Source organism: Mya arenaria, chromosome 4 (assembly GCF_026914265.1).
Source record: "Mya arenaria isolate MELC-2E11 chromosome 4, ASM2691426v1".
In the NCBI taxonomy this organism is placed as follows: domain Eukaryota; kingdom Metazoa; phylum Mollusca; class Bivalvia; order Myida; family Myidae; genus Mya; species Mya arenaria.
This window is the reverse complement of record NC_069125.1, coordinates 433,403-446,322: the sequence shown is the minus strand read 5'-3', so window position 1 is coordinate 446,322 and position 12,920 is coordinate 433,403. Positions and strand designations below refer to the sequence as shown.

The 12,920-nt window shown below is 32.1% G+C and overlaps 1 pseudogene; it reads left to right on the top strand.

Moving 5' to 3' along the window:
• Positions 1-11,462: 11,462 nt before the first annotated feature.
• LOC128232662 (protein ABHD15-like) lies at positions 11,463-12,550 on the top strand (annotated as a pseudogene).
• Positions 12,551-12,920: the final 370 nt, after the last annotated feature.

Here is a 12,920-nt window from a genome sequence, read left to right as displayed (position 1 = left end):
GCATATACATGATCCTTTAGTTATATTCTATTCAAAGTGTGAGAACAAAATGAACAGTAAAAAGGCCAGTTATGTCTACAAAGTGCATCATGCATAATGAGCAAACAACCCTTCTTAACAAAGACCCCTTTGCATATCCACAGCCCATGAATTTTCAGACGAATAGCTATGACGAGACTGACAGAGATCGCAAATTGTCCACCGTTCCAAGGTGGTAATCCAAACAGTTGCTTATAAATATAATGTGATGTAACTGATGTTGATCTCTGTTTATTTTGCGACGTTGTGAGCCTCTGAAAAAAAGTTTTAGATACCTTTCTGATATGATAACATTGGCAAAATTTAAGTCCAATTAACCTCGAAAACAAACAAAGCACCAACAATGACATTTGTATCGGTAACAACAATGCCTTTAAAAAAACAGCAATTTGGTGATACGTAACATTTTTTTTCCCCCGTGGTTTGTAGTTTTTAGGGACGTATACGTATACAGTTGCAAAACAGTATCTTTTTTCTTGATTGTTCATTGTGAACATTTTATTTTACAGCTTACAAAAATAAGTTCTTCCGCAATTTAAAAAATTGCTTGTGTTTGTTTGTTCTTAATAGTTTCATCTTTACAAAAACAATTCTTGAAGTTAAATACGGAGGGCAATTTGTGCTGCATGAAATCTCCTACCATGATCCAAAATTAGAAACCAGTCATGCATTAGCGAATCCAGGCACGCATTCATTTAAATTGTTGAAGTAAATATTTTACATCAATATAACAGAACAAAATCGCACAAATTATATCTGAGTGCACATTCGATATTCAAATTTGTCAAAATCCTCATATAATATGCAGATTTCTATAAAAGAAAGATGGCGGTTGGAGGGAGAATCCAAGGTTAAGACCTCAAGCACGTTTCCTCTTATGTCAGAACCTGAATTTGGCTCGGTTTGGCGATATTATGTGTCCGGTCCGACACAAACCATCTGACACGAGGGTACATGCCTAGCTTTTGTCCAAAAAGCGTATATGAAAGTATGAGGGTTCGATCCGGACCAGATATGCATGATTGATAGATATATTTGTAATATGTGCAAGAAAGACGTATGAATGTTTTTGAACACTTCAAAAAAAGGTGTATAACACTTTTTGGCTGTCATCATGACGCGTTGTAATTTTTATAAATGTTCACGTCGAAGAGCCAAGTGAAAATTGCTTTTTTAAATTTTCGATTCCATTTTTTATCAAAAGTCTGGTATAACCTAATACCTAACCGCCGTTACACATAATGTTTTGTTTTTCTCTAAACCATTCTGTAAGCCGAAAAGTGGCGCGGTTTCTCACGAGACTCATCTTGCATAGGGGGTTCAAGGTTAAATTCACCGAAAATGCCTTTCCGTGTCCAAGAATTATTCCTCTTGATTGAAATAAATGGAAATAATGGCGTTAAATTGATTCACCAGTGGGTTATATTGCAGTTATCTCTTTTAATTCAGTTCTTAAATAATATTTTTGAAACATTTTTTGTTTCCGATAAGAGATAATAGGCAGTTGATTTTTTGATTTATCTGTCTTTAAATTATTTTAAATGATGTTTCTTGGCATAATATTAGCTTCTAACGAGTGAGTTTGAATTTGCATATGATATCAGTTTAAGGTTGTTGTTTTTTTATTTTGAAAACTTTCGACTGATAATAAAGTCATTCAAACAATATGAAGCATTAATGTCAGCGCTCAGAGAAATAACAAAAATAAAGAGCTCAAAAGGTGAAAAAACGCTGAAATTTAGTTTAAGTTATAAAATATTTAATTTAAACTAATTTCAATATGCATGTGCTACTAAATTTAACACGAAACATAGGCTTCCGTAGAATGAACAGTGCATTTGGTTGTTATAATTACATCTCTGCAAGATGCATTTAAAAACTAGTAAAGTACCAATGAAAAAACAGAATCCATGATTGAAATAGGGCAATACGCTTAAATAATAAGTTAATTGCATTTGTTAACTAACAACGTGAACCTATTTTCTATTAAAATGTTTTATATCTAAGCGGGAAATGTTCTGAAAACTACTTTGCCACTAATACCAAACGTTTAACATTCGTTTTCGTCGTCTCGACGCTCGTCAAGTATCAAGTGTTCAAGTTTTATTCATACTCAAACAAACAAACATATCAGCATATCATGAAAAGTATTCTAGAATAAAATTAAGGAATATGATTCAAATAAAATTCAGCATTATTATTTTTGCAAAGAGTGCTAGCTTTATCAATGTATTTTTATCAGTACAACACATTACATTTTTATAGTTCAAAATGTTTGGATATCTATACAAGTTATAATGAACATATTTACGTCTTTCATAAATTAGGTGATTACAATTAAAAATATAATGAAATTCGTCTCCTAATTCTTGTCTATCACACAGTGTACAAAGTCTTTTTTCTCTTTCAGTGCTACAGAAACGACCCTTTTCTATAGGTAAATTAAAATTTAGGCATCTAAATCTTCAAAGATGAATAGCCAAGTTGTTTGGCAAACATTGCAGGTAATTCCAGTTCCATTTCAATGTTATAAATCCTAAAGTTCAAACATTTAGGAGAATCATAAACACTGCTATGCCAATTTTGTAGATATTGATCATACAAAGCAGATTTCACTTTATTCTTAAAATAATTTAAATTAGGTATACTCTGTATAATCCAATACTCTGAACAACCAATGTTATCTAGAATTTTTAATTATGACAATCCATTCACAATGAAGAATACCGTTTTCATGTAAATAATACATAGTTCGATACAAAATTCTATCTTGATTACCACTGACTAATCTACACAAAAAATTCAACATACTGGAATAATCTTTGTTTTCAATAGAACAAGCCCCCAACTCACCCAACATCATAAAGGTGGGAGTAAACATTTTTAATGTTAACATATATTTGTAAAATTTGAGTTAAAATTGAGATATAATAGCAATATTCTCATATCCCCAAACCTCAGACCCATATAATAAAATAGGACTTAACATATTATCAAAAAACTGTAGTTGAATATCAACAGGTAAACAAAGTTTCTTAACTTTAGTCACAACACTAAACATAGCTTTACGTGCTTGATCAGTCAAATCTGTCTTAGTTTTGCCAAACTTACCATTATAATTGGACATTACACCAAGATAACTTAAATCATCTACTGCTTCTAATAGAGCATTGTTAAAGTAAAAAACAGGCTTATTTCTCAATTTACCTCGTGAAAAAAATACAACTTTAGTCTTATCAGTATAAACATGCAAATGCCATAAAACACAATAATCATGCATACAATAAAGCGCCTGTTGAAGAGCAGCTTGACTTTCAGCAAAAACAACAGTATTATCTGCATACAAAAGTAAATATAACTTCAAAAATACATCAACATCATAATCACTCACCTGTTCGTGAACTTGATTAGATAGAAAGTTAAGTCAGGCTATACACATGACTACCAAAAGTGTTTATAGAGTAAAGTGTGTCCGATGTGTCCCACAATTTGTCCTGTCTTGATTAATACTATGAATTGGTAGCTTGGACATTTCTATGTCGAACGAGTTTTATAAAACATCATACTGTGAACGTGGAGATTTACCAGCATATCACAATTGATATGAATAATTGACGTTATTGTCTAACTTATCTGTACAAATGGATGAAAATAATTATTTGCACAAATTAACATTTTTAATTTTTGCAAATTATTTGATATTAACTGCAAAATCGGATCCCAACTTTTTTTAAGAAAACATTCATATATACCAAGATTTTTTTATTTCCTAAGGCTCTTAGATTCAAAAAGAAGCAAATATTATATCTTATATTGGTTAATAACTAGAAAGAATAATCCGGAAAAAATCATGCCAGTTTTAATTTAAAAAAAAATATTTATATCAGGTTGAAAGCATTTAAAATGATAAACATCTACGTTTGAATATATGTCTGAAAGCACATTAAATCTCAGTATTATTAGAAAAAACAACACATACTTGGTGCGTCTGTTCTAGAATTAATTGCAAAGTGCATCGTTAACATTCAACTAATGTTCTGTAAATAGCCACATAATTTGCATTTAGTAAGTCATTAGAATTTGCACTTAGGAAGTCATTAGACAACATTGGTCAAGAAGAATCAGTCGGCAGTCGTTAAGTCTTTCTTTTCCATTTCCAAGCCTGTTCCAATTTCAACTGCAAAAAAAGCTAAGCATTACTGTAACATATTTTAAACATATATCGTACACATTATGAGGTTCTAAGAAATATGGCGTCAGACACCTTCACATTCGTAAAAATCCACGCTTGAAACCTCTAGTTATTTTTTAGACACAACTGATTTTGTCATAATGGAAATAACCATAAATGTAATATTACCAATGTAAACTATGTGTGTTGTCGTGTGTGTATGATTTTGGTTGTCTGATACTAGAGCTCTGATCCATATGCCCTTAAACAATTTTATAGTTACAATTTGTTTAGACTGTACTTGAAGTTTCAAATGTATTGCATTTAAGTATTTTACTGTTAATGTCAATGACGTCACGTAAGTAAATAAGGTCCTACTCTTTTTTCGATAACTATTTTGAATACTTCGAGGTCAAGTCCCTCTGAAAGCTTACACATTTTTTCAAGAATTATTCTATTTTCAATGAGATTGATTTTAATATACCGTTCTCTTGCTTTCTTATTGGCGTTTTTTTTCTGATAATTATACCGTTTCGAATCTTTTCATTATACTACATGATAACGAAAGACGTTAATTAAGCTGTGTATCAAGACGAATGGTACACAATGTAAGCCAGTATAAAAATAAAATAGAAACAGTACATATGTTGACACATAATGCTTAGATCACTGTTCCTGTTGACTGGCTTAAATCATCATGAAATCAATCAGTTCTACGTGACTGCTTACCGCTATCTAATAGAGTCATATTAATAAATGTCCTCAGTAAATTAACATTATGATAATAACCATACTACCTTGACGAAATGTGCTTTTGAATATTCGATGCAATTTATTCCCAACAGAACACGTCATCGGCTTCATTGTTGTTTAACTTGAATTATTGATACCAAAGACGTCAAATGGTTGAATAAATATTCGTCCTGGTAGTAATTTTTGAAGTGCCCTCGATAATTGTTATAACCATATAACATCCTTTTGTACGTGATTTTATATCATGTAAAAATACAAAACAATAAGAATTATATTTGCCTGAGAGGCTGAAATAAACCATATTCGAACACAATGGGGGAAATAATTGTTTAAATGAAACAGCCTTTAATTATTATCAAAGGATAAAACTAGTAGTACTTAACGATCATACTATTGTAAGATACAGGACTGACTCCAAAATCATCTGGCAATTAGGCATGACCAAAAATAGACAATACCACAGCACAGAAACGTTTGTACATCAGCTCTATTAACTCGTCCTTTTTACTATGTTCGACGATACAACCTCCATGGCGTAAGTTAATTAAATGGTCAAAACATTTGGTTTTCTTGGTATTGTTTATCAACGATTACATAAAACAAACTAGTGAGACATTTAATCGCGGCATTAATATACTTTAAAACCGTTGGAATAAGTATTACATCTCCTTCATTAATTCATTATTGTTCAACTATTAAGATACATTGTACCGACACTAAACTGTTAAGTAATCATATTGAAATATGATATTTAGAAAGTGATCGACAACCGCTTGCTAAAAGACCAAAATATTGGAATAGTAAATATCTTTTTCAAACAGCTCTGATTTTACTATTTACTAACGAAACAAAATGTACCGTTTTTTTCAAATCCATTATTTAAATGTTATTTATGATAAAATATATCGCACTATGCTTATTCTTAAGAACAGCAACAATCAACAGAAAAGGAAAATATGTTATAAAAAGGTTCATTGCATATTTAACACTATTACTAAGACGTTTTATTGATACGCCGCTGCTTATATCAACGAGCTTACTTTTTTCTCTCGTCAGGGAATTCCAATCGAAGCAAGATAAAAGCTTTGAAAGTATTCATTTAACATAAGCATTATCGGCGTTCTTCTGGAGGTATAACAAATCAGTGGTTATGAAGTAACTTGTTTATGAAGGATTGTAAGGTATCGCCTTAGAACGGTCGGTAAAATGTAAATTACGGGGGGGGGGGGTAAATAGTTTTTGTGCAAAACCTCACTCTAATCTCTACGATTCCGAAATAAAGTAAAAACAAAGATAGGAAAAATATCAAATTATGCATTAATTTGAGGAAACTTAAGAATATAATAAAAATATTAATAAACTAATAGGTAAAACCCAAGTACTTGTATGATAAAGGAATACAATTCAGAGTACCTGATGCAAAAAACTTAGTTTGAAACTATAAAAATCCCACATATTTTGACTTAGCAAATAAAAGGTTTAAAAGTGTGTGGTCAACGAGTTTCATAATAAAAAGCGTCAATGTATTAACTCTGGGAATATAATGGAAACATTATTAAAAATAAAAATACAATATATATATATATGCTAAAATCTTCTTCCAAATGATAACCCGAAGTAAAATTTTAAAATAAAGTGGCGTCGTACGCTCAATCGTCCGATTGAACAAAACGAATAAAAAACGGATTTAATGATAACACGAATACTGATAATAATAAAAAATGATTAGGGCTCGACAGTTTTGGAAAAAAACTATCAGGCAAAAATGCAAGTAATAACACTTTTCTGTTGTTCACTCTCTTTGTATACGGTAATCTTCGGATAAACACATCAACTTCATGAGCGATGATTTTGGAGGCACTTGTACGAAGCTCAATCATCAACAGAATCGTATCTATACATATGATATAGATATGATCTCTATATATAAAACACATAGTAAAAATAACGGTGGACTCACGCCATCTCTCGATTTTTGTCAGTAAGGCCTACGGATTGTGCATGTAAACAGGTTTATAGTAAAGAGTTAAGCTACTGTGCTTTATCATGTAGTTTTCATTGTACTTAAACCCGATCACGACGGGAATTTCAAATTAACCAACGCTGCTCTCATGTCACTTTCGTGTTCCATCGACAAACCAGAGTAAGAAAGGATTCATGGTTGCTTTATCAAGTATACAACAGTAATATATTTCTTTTATGAGATGTCTTATTACAGACCTAAAGGAATCTTTAATAACATTTAATTGAAGTCTTTTCTCTAGGAAAGCGCGTCTGGTTGTATGCGAGCGTAATGTATTTTCGGAAATGACGTCGTTAAAATTGTGTCCCAGCCCTGTGCATGTAAAAGCTTGATTTGAACGTGAGAACTTATCTATATAATCCACTGGAAACCGACTTATCGTTAGATAGCAGCCATGCACAAATTACATATTATTTTCAACCTTGTTTATCAAACGTTCACCACTGTAAGACCACGCCAACTTACCTAATGTGCGCTTAAGGTAGCGCATTGTGACGTTAATATTTCACAGTAAGCTTTATTGAGGTCTATATGTCCCACATTAAACTCACGTGAGCCTTTTGCGGACCACATCAAACTGGACACGTTGACCATCTTCGCCTTCTGGCGAGCCTAGGATGTATACCGAAGCCTTAGAAATAATTCGTTATATAAATCTACTTTTATTATTTAGTTTAGTGTTTTAATGTGCTATTGTTATAACTTAGGGGTATAAAAGGTGTTTAGAAGTGATAAGTATTAGAAGCAGAAAACATTTACAGCAGTCGCTTTCGTCACGAGCATTTTCAAAGAGCTGAAAGATCTTAAGGTTCAACAGGCAACGCTTTTCAATTGAGCGGCTTCGGATCAACGCTAGAGTGTTACCAGTAATTTGCAAACAAAACACAAACCGATCGACAGAAAAACACCTGCCGTTTTCAATTATAAAGTTGCAATCAAGGGAAATTAGATTGTATTTGTGTTTTTTTTTCAGTTTCTATGGCCGTAAAATAATGATGATGTTGAATGAAATCCCAAAGACTAGATGAAAGTAGTGATGGTCATTTACGATTTTTAAGTGATGCGAATCTTTATATTTAACAGCTCAGTTGAAGTAGTATTTAGAATAAAGAAGAAGCACATATGTCAAACAGTTATGTTTTTATCATAAATTAAGGCGTCTTGAAAAGACATACAGCAAGTTTCGTATTAGAATTGGTTCAGTCAGATAAAGAATTCATACTAAAATAGGCTTTCTGCTTATGTCGAATGCACCATCTAAAAAATAATAAATCATAAACAATTACATGCTTAAGGTATTAGCCATGTAATACAACTCGGGAAACATCGACATTTATCGCCACTCGCCGTAACAGATCGCGACGAACATCGGGCGTATTCGGCCTGTACCGGATGTTACTATTTTTAGAAACAGAAGGTATTTCCCGGCTATTCATAGGTCAATAATGGAATTTCCACATCGTAGGATTTGGAAACATTGTGATGTTTTTCTCATGAATATATGTTTAAAATAAATAAACACTAAAAGTACACGCTGACAGTTGATTACGATACATCTAACAATTTGAGTCATTACAGTTAAACATGGATTATAAGTGAAATATACGCGTAAGAGAAGATTTTCTCTCGAAAAAAAGAACTGTCAACAATCAGCATGGAACTGGGATATTGGTATCAAAGGGTTCTGAATGTAAGTATCCTTGAGCAGTTTTGTACGTTGATGTGTTCAAAAACGTTTGTTTTTTAATTTATCTTTGGAATTCTTAAATCATTTTTATTAGCTAAATGTTTAGACAGCATGTTCATATTTTACATGTACTTATGTACATGTTACATATTTTGATATGTACTTATGTACATAACTTATGTTTAAGATATAATATGAGTATGTAATCTTTAAATTGATTGTTTTATCTTAGAAAAATATTAGACTTAACACTTTGTTTAAAAATGATGTGTTTTGGTACGTGACCTATTTCTAACATACCACAATACATGTACATACTCGTTATTTGTTTACAAAATGCATATATTCAAAATTAACCTGTGAAAAAAAGTTGTATGTGGTTTGGGGCTTGAAACCGCATCTGCTAGGACACTATTGACATTCATTGGCTTGGTGTAGGTCTCGTTAAAACCCCATACTGTTGTGAATCATTATCAACCACATGCACAACAACTACGGATTTGTGCCTACCAACCCTTACTCTTGGCTAAAACAGTTTAAGTGCAGAATGTATAACATTTGTGCATTTGTATTTTACGGTGGTAGTTTCTGCTGGTTGATAATCAGAAGTCTAATTTCTTCCAGGCAGGAAAATGACTGAATATTACTTAGTCAACAACACTGGGTTATGAAATATTCCAGCATGCATTAAATACTATGTTGGATCCTTGAGAGCGGATTTGACAGCCATGTCCATCCACAAGGCAGTCGTATCTGATCGAGATGATGTGAGTATTTCATATAAAACATATTTGACTTGGTTTTTGTTTTTATAAACCTACTGTATTCAATAATCAAGTGGTGGTGGTGGTGGTGGTTGTGATGGTGGTCAAGTGGTGGTGGTGGTGGTGGTGGTGGTGGTGGTGATGATGATGATGATGATGATGATTAAAATATTAAACTGTTTATATTTTATTTTGTATATGTATGGCAGTATAATTATCTATACTTATTAGTTAGAAAGGCTTTAAAGTACAACTTTTTTCCTTTACAGCACTAAACATTCTTGATGGGTAAAGTACCTGAAGGTGCATGAAAACCAAATCAGCATTGACTCAGCATTGAGTAGTTATCATCTGTGCACACACTACAAGTACAAAGCATGGGAACAGACCAAACTTCAAATGTTGAAGAGTGAAGAATTATTGTGAAAAAAACTAATTGTTAGAATACCAATGACATATATACATCAAATTACCCACAGAGATTGTTTACATGTTATAATATTAAAAAAACACATTAGTTGAGAACTTTCACTCTGATATTTTTGGAGGGGCGAGCCCACTTAGTGTTCTTGTTTCTTCACATATTTTAGTTTAAAAGTACACTCATTTGTTTTAAACTCTGTATTCTGAGTTAGTATCATAAGTAAAACACATTTATTTGAAAGAGTACATTTTATGAATAAGTCCAATTAAGCTTTATATTTTTTTACAAGAAAAAGGTTGATTTTTAAGCATTTTATTAGCTATAAAAATGTATGGTAACATGACATTATGTATATTTTCTTCAAAACTGGACGGTAAACTATCATAAATTGCCTTTTAAATTGTTCAATAGACATCATAGATAATATCTAAAATGATTTCAGCAGCTTGCCTTATAGTTAACTATTTTTTATGAATTTTATAAAACTGCTATATATTTTCAAACATCGAAAAACTGCTCTTTTACGAAGAATCATAAGATCAATCAAAATGATTTTTTCCATGTGTATCAATAATGTGTTCGTTTGAACTTTAGTTTTCTGTTAACTGAAGTTTATTTTACCAGAAACTGTTGTGTTTATTTCATAATCTCTGATAATGCGAAAACAATTCAAATATAGACAAAATATTTACTTGTCGCTCTTTGTAGCCCTTGGAGTTTGGGGGTGGGTGTAATGAAACATAAATAACTTTTTTTAATTCACGGTAAAAAATCTTGGATAAAAGTCCCATAGTATACCGTGATTATAACTATGTTGTCAGTTAAAGCGTTTAAAAAAGTGTGTATTACGCGGTTAATACCTTAATTGATTGTTTTGTATCGATGGAATAAGATGGCATCACTGCGAACGCCATTCTGTATGAACATATTTAAATATGATCTACCAATGAATAATTGAACGAAAAACTAAGAGTTCATGTTTTCAGGAGCATACATGTGATATATTGACAAACGCATTTCAATTTATTTTATTCATTTAAGGCAAACAATTGATTACGGTGAGAGGTGTTGCTAACAAATATCAGGCTTAATTAACATATTTGTGAAATTTGGATACATCTAAACAGGATATATGTAGTTGGTATTTGATGGTATTCTCGAAGATAAATTGTTATACCTGAAAGAATGAGTTATGTTTGTGAATGGCAACGTGGATTTATTTAAAACTTAATCCTTTTAGGTGTAAATATACGAGACGAGAATCAATATTGACGAAATATAAATCATAGGTGTTCGTGGATCGTGTTGGGAAATGAAATAACAATATTTACTGCCATCAAAATGAGGATTAGGTGGCACGTAATCCTACCATTACAATAAAATAATGATTTAAGAATGTCAGAAAACTACAAAGATGAAATACACATGATAACATTAAATTTTATTCAACGACAACAAATAAATTTATGGCTAGCAAACATATCCTGTAGTGATACTATGAATCGCCAACTAATAGTCTTTAGGATCCTTCAGTTCTGTTCATTGCTGTTTGTTCAACTGTTGCGTCTCTACAATTCTGTATAGCGTTGTTTGGAACAATAATGATCAGCGCTTTCATTTACGTCAAGTCCTTTATGAGACAACCATTTACCCATTTAAATCTGTACTTCAAAGAATCAGCATTGACGTCGCATCTCCTCAAGCGATGCAGACTAATGAACCGTAAATTTGATCCGCCTTGGTATCTTCGAAACTTTCATTTTGTCTTCCACAATATTCGAACGAATTTGACAGAGAATATCTACAAATGCGTGATAAAGGCGTGGTAGCGTTTGACTGGATTCTTCACGTGCCTGTTCATAAGAAAAAAAGTTGTACCGTATTAATAGTTCTTCCAGGACACACACTCAATGTTGCAAACTTGTGTAATGTAGCTGCTCACAAAGGATAAAAAACCTTTTGTGTTTAACCAAAGAGGATTTGGGAACACAGTGCTAACTACTCCAACGATACTGAGCAACGGGGATCCGCATAATTTACGTCAGGTTGTAAAATTCATACAAGGTCGTTTCCCAAAGGCGCTAATTACAATGGTTAGGGTTGGAACGGGATGTTCACCTTTACTATCATATCTTGGAGAATTGGGCTCATCGCCGAACATATGGGCTGGGGCGTGTATATCTGCTTGCTTTGACGACGCGATTTTCCATAAGCGTTCAAGGAGTATACGACATATTATATTTGTTAAGATTGAAACTGATGTTATGTAAACATTCAACCTCAATTTCAAACTATATCAATTTTAATGATGTGATAAAATGCTGGTCTTTCCGGCAATTCGATGAGCTTGTGTATTCAAAATTACATAATTTTTCAAATGTCGATAACTTTTGGGACCAAAATAATCCATTGAGAGATGTTGACGAGATAGCAGTTCCTTTATTATTTATCAATAGCTTAGATGATCCTTTTTATTCCAAAATAAGTATTCTTTACGTTATGCAAGTACTATCCACATTTTCTTATGGTGTTTACTAATAAAGGAGGTGATTGTGGATATATCGACAACCTATCCGACGTAAGTTGGTCTGAGAAACTGGCATTGGATTACTTGGATTCCGTATTAAAATTTACCAACAAGGTTCATACTATAAATTATGGTAAATGTGTAGTTCGATCCACGATTTGAAAAATTGATATTGAAATAAAATACAGGTAATTATGCAGCTTGTCCTTTTATTGTTTCTCATGACACCTACAATATTTCCAATCAGTTTTACAGATTAACTTCTAGCTAATTGCTGAACTTTCCTTTACACTATTATCTGAAAATCTAGTTCTCAGAATATGTCAAATCATTCCTACTGTTTGCTTTTTTAATAAACACTGAGCTTCAATTGTACAGAAAGTGGCAGTACACTTATATTTTAACTGTGACATATTTACCACATTATAAGAGTTAATTTTAATATTATATGCATTTAAACAATGATTTCGAAGGCAATAAGACATAATTACAACATATACATTTTTGATTGAATACGTGCCGAGTCCTTATG